This window comes from Corythoichthys intestinalis, chromosome 10 (assembly GCF_030265065.1).
Source record: "Corythoichthys intestinalis isolate RoL2023-P3 chromosome 10, ASM3026506v1, whole genome shotgun sequence".
NCBI lineage: Eukaryota > Metazoa > Chordata > Actinopteri > Syngnathiformes > Syngnathidae > Corythoichthys > Corythoichthys intestinalis.
The window spans coordinates 50015006-50020393 of record NC_080404.1 but is presented as its reverse complement, the minus strand read 5'-3'; positions in this window follow the sequence as shown (position 1 = coordinate 50020393).

Sequence of the window (5388 nt, the reverse complement as noted above, 5' to 3'; positions counted from 1 at the left end):
GCTGGTTAGAGATTAGTTTGGCCGGTCTCAGCAGTAAGAGCTTGGATCAGTGTATGTTATGATATTTGGTTTAATAATCTTAATCCAGCACATAATGCGGCCTTTTTTTTTTTTTTTTTAAACACAGAATTTCCCTGGGTGAGAACTACTTGCCATGATGTATATTGCGTGGAATCTTCTCAGGTGCTTGATCACAGAAAACACAATACACACATCTTGAAGATAGCTTCAAAGGGAGTTTGAGTTTGGTTTGTTTAATGAGAATAGTCTTTGATGTTGTAATGGGGCATTCACCCATAAGCGGATTTTAAGGGGGAGCCAGGCCCCCCTGGTGGCCGAAAAGTGTCATTGCATGTAATTGACTTTCCTATATATACAGTGGGGCCGTTAAGTATTTGGTCAACCACTAATTGTGCAAGTTCTCCCACTTGAAAATATTAGTGAGGCCTGTAATTGTCAACATGGGTAAACCTCAACCATAAGAGACAGAATAAAGGGGGGAAAAAAGGGTCGAGAAGAATTTATTTGCAAATCATTGTGGAAAATAAGTATTTGGTCAATACCAAAAGTTCATCTCAATACTTAGTTATGTACCCTTTGTTGGCAATAACGGAGGCCAAATGTTTTCTGTAGCTTTTCACACACTTTTGCTGGTATTTTGGCCCATTCCTACATGCAGATCTCCTCTAGAGCAGTGATGTTTTGGGGCTGTCGTTGGGCAACACAGACTTTCAACTCCCTCCACAGATTTTCAATGGGGTTGAGATCTGGAGACTGGCTAGGCCACTCCAGGACCTTGAAATGTTTCTTACGAAGCCACTCCTTTGTTGCCGTGGCTGTGTGGTTGGGATCATTGTCATGCTGAAAGACCCAGCCACGTCTCATCTTCAATGCCCTTGCTGATGGAAGGAGATTTTCACTCAAAATCTTTCGATACATGGCCCCATTCATTCTTTCCTTTACACAGATCAGTCGTCCTGGTCCCTCTGCAGAAAAACAGCCCCAAAGCATGTTTCCACCCTCATGCTTCACAGTGGGTATGGTGCAATTCAGTATTCTTTTTCCTCCAAACACGAGAACCTGTTTCTACCAAAAAGTTCTATTTTGGTTTCATCTGACCATAACACATTCTCCCAGTCCTCTTCTGGATCATCCAAATGCTCTCTAGCGAACCGCAGACGGGCCTGGACGTGTACCTTCTTCAGCAGGGGGACACGTCTGGCAGTGCAGGATTTGAGTCCCTGGCGGCGCATTGTGTTCCTGATAGTAGCCTTTGCTACTGTGGTCCCAGCTCTCTGTAGGTCTTTCACTAGGTCCCCCGTGTGGTTCTGGGATTTTTGCTCACCGTTCTTGTTATTTTGACGCCGCGGGGTGAGAAGGGAGTTGAAAGTCCGTGTTGCCCAACGACAGCCCCAAAACATCACTGCTCTAGAGGAGATCTGCTTGGAGGAATGGGCCAAAATACCAGCAACAGTGTGTGAAAAGCTTGTGAAGAGAACGTTTAGGCTCCGTTATTGCACACAAAGGGTACATAACATTGTATTGAGATGAACTGGTATTGACCAAATACTTATTTTCTACAATGATTTGCCAATAAATTCTTTAAAAATCAAAATGTGATTTTCTGTGTTTTTTTTCCCACATTGTCTCTCATGGTTGAGGTTTACCCATGTTGACAATTACAGGCCTCTATAAAAATTTCAAGTGGGAGAACTTGCACAATTAGTGGTTGACTAAATACTTATTTACCCCACTGTAGTTGAAGCTAAAAAAAGAGCATGAAAGCTGCAACCAGACAATGATCTAAATCCCAGAAGTAAATCAACTTCAGAATGGTTTCAGAAAAACAAAATACATGTTCTGGAGTTGCCAAGTCAAAGTCTAAACCCAATTGAGATCTTGTGTCATGTCCTAAAGACAGCGATTCATGCCAGACATCCCAGGAATCTGACTGAACTACAGCAGTTTTGAAGAGAAGAATGGGCCAAGATTAGTCCTGATCGATGTGCCGGACTGATCTGCAGCTACAGGAAGCGTCTGGTTGAAGTTAGTGCTGCCAAAGGGGGGAGAGGGGGGCACAAAATATTAAATGTGATGGTTCCCTTACTTATTTTTTCCCCCGTCATTTTTTTTGCATACTATCCTCATTAAAATATAAAAACTAGGGCTGTCAAAATTAGCGCGTTAACGCGCGGTAATTAATTTTTTAAATTAATCACGTTAAAATATTTGACACAATTAACGCACATGTCCCGCTCAGACAGTAGTCTGCCTTTTGGTAAGTTTTACAGCAAGGCTTTTTGTGCTGTCTAACAGCGAACTCTTGTGGTCTCTTTGCGACATGGTTTATTGTTGTCTTGCCAGTTCAATATGGCTGCACGACGTCTCGGGCTGACGCCAACGTGGTAATGTTGTGCTTATATGATCCTTGGACAAGATTTGTCCGTAAGTATGGTTGTTGTAAAGAACGTACATATTATGTTAATAAGCGAAATGTTATATTTTTTGTATGAGACGCTTTTTGTTTATGTTTAGTGAACCTGTATAGCTTGCTAAGCTAACGTTGTTGCTAATGCAATGCTCGTGTACTTTTTTTTTGTAGTTTCACTACGGTCTAAAGACGACAATGGTTTGAGGCCATTTTATTAATAAATCAGATGAAAAAGGAAGAAGTCTGATTATTAAGGCGTCATTCACTAGCTGTCTAGCTTTGGAAAAAGTAGACGCTTCGGAGTGAGGACAGCATACAGTAGACAGATTTAAATGACAGTAGACTGAAATGCCCACTACAGTCCTTATGTACCGTATGTTGAATGTATATATCCATCTTGTGTCTTATCTTTCCATTCCAACAATTTATTTTACAGAATATATATATAATTTACAGAAAAATATGGCATATGTTATCGATGGTTTGAATTGCGATTAATTACTATTAATTTTTAAGCTGTAATTAACTCGATCAAAAATTTTAATCGTTTGACAGCCCTAATAAAAACCTATAAATGTTTGGGTGGTTTTAGTTAAATCACTGTTCTTTCATCTGTGTGATTTTGACAAAGATCAGATCACATTTGATGATTTTATGCAGAAATGTGAGAAATTCCAAAAGATTCAGATACTTTTTCATACCACTGTAGTTGTGCTGTCCAGCCAAACGCACAACTACTTGTACACTTAATTCTATTGGCTACAGAAATGCAGACTTCAAATCTTCTTATTGAGATTTCCAGTGAAATATGACTCATTTTTGTCCTTCATCCTACTAAACAATAGGAAACGATGTAAAAATTGGAAACACTGATCTTTGGTTCAATTTTTTTTTCATTGCGACTTACTAAAAAAAAAAAAAAGATCAAACTGGGTTTGAAATTAAAGTCTTTTTATTACATTTAGTCACAATATCAGGTACAGGAGAACCCGGGGATTAGTGGTATTGTGTTGCACACCCAGATAAACCAACTCTTAACAAGCTAGTGTCTTATCAAATAATGTCCTGATGTAGAAAGTGGCAACGTAGAGGTTGTGTCCATCTATTTGCCTGCTAAGACCTTGTAATATACAAACATGCATCTGTTTTGGACCACCAGTCATCTCAGAATAAGTGAAAGTGATATATTACTTTGAGAATCCCAAAATTCACTTCAACACAAATGATGAAATGAAACAAAAAAACAAATATATTATGTGCCATCTGTTCTCTTTGCTGCGATGTCATCCTATATTGGCTTAAAGCCTAAACTAATACAAACTAAAATAAAAATCTTTTGAGAGTAACCAGATTGTGAAAATGTGTGTTCACATCTGTCATTGATAACTCCCCATAATTTAAACAGCTTTATTATAAACACAAAGCATTGTTTAAATAATAAAAAGCCTCATTTTAAAAACATCACATAATTGTCTATTGTAAAGCAGGCATTTCCAAATTTTCTGAGTCTATTTGGAGAGGGGAATCAAAAAAGTGAAAAAAGTCAGATACACACATTTTTCTTTGGACAAATACGGTATAGTGTTTAAGGGAATTTTTGGGAATGTGTCAAGTACTCCAAATGTAAAAAGTATTACTATTTACATGATTTAAATGCAATACCTATTAATTGTAGTGTTACAATGCGGTTCTCGTTTCGACAAAAACTGCTCAATATGGAATGAGGCATATGTATTATAACATTGAAGCACATTTAAAGCAACACTAGGTAACTTTTCAACCTTTATAAAATATTTTCATAACATTCGTGATATGTCGACTGACAACTAGTTGAATGACACCTCTTTTATATCTTGAGGGGGTCTGTATCGCTTTCACCTGCACTTATCTACTTTTAGGAAGGTGGCAAAAACAGTGCCACACAAAAAATAAAAAATAAAAATGTGCTGACTGCTCAACAGCATACGTCACTTCCCCTTTCCCCATTCATTTTCAAGACGAACGCGAATGCTATGGGGGGCCGTTAAGGACATAATTCAGGATTACCTTTCACACACACTAGTCAAACGTTCTCACACACACTATTGAAAAGTTTTCTGCGCATGCATTCATGTGAAATCCTCGGACGTATATACGTGAGACGCTCGCATGCATACATGTGAAACATTTTTTGCGCACGAATACATGTGAAATGCTTGCACGCATACGTGGAACATTTTTTGCGCACGTACACATGTAAAATGCTCGTACGCATACATGCGAAACCTTTTTTAGCGCGCACACACGTGAAATGCTCGCACGTATACATGAGACGCTCGCAGGCTTACTTGTGAAACCTGCCCTCATTTACATTTGTGCGTAGGGGTGTGACAAAATATCGAAAATGTGATATATCGTGATACTTGGTATCCCAAAAGGTTATCGATATGCTACTGCCAAGAATCGAGATACCATTTTTAAAAGGTGTCAAGGGCTATTTGCAGGCCATGACAATGACTGGATGAGTCTTTCTCCAAGGAATGCTATAACAGTCTTAGTTCTGTGGCATGATGCATTGTCATCTTAGAAAATGACAAATATATTTTCAATTGAAGGGATAAGAAAGCTGTCTAAAATTTCAATGTAAGATTTAACCACAGCCATCTCCCCGGTGCCTTTGCCTGACATGCAGCCCCATATCATCAAGGACTGAGGGAATTTTGATTTATTTTTCAGGCAGTCATCTTTGTAAATCTCACTGGAACGGCACCAAACAAAAGTTCCAGCATCATCACCTTCTCAAGAGTCAAGAATCTGCATTGGACAAGGTGATGATGCTGGAACTTTTGTTCGGTGCTGTTCCAGTGAGACCTTAAACGGCCCCAAATTACCTAATAGCCTGGCATTGACTGCCACTGACAGCCATTGACGTTCAATCCGTTTGAAGTGGGAGGGTGGCAGCGAATGAACATTCGTTC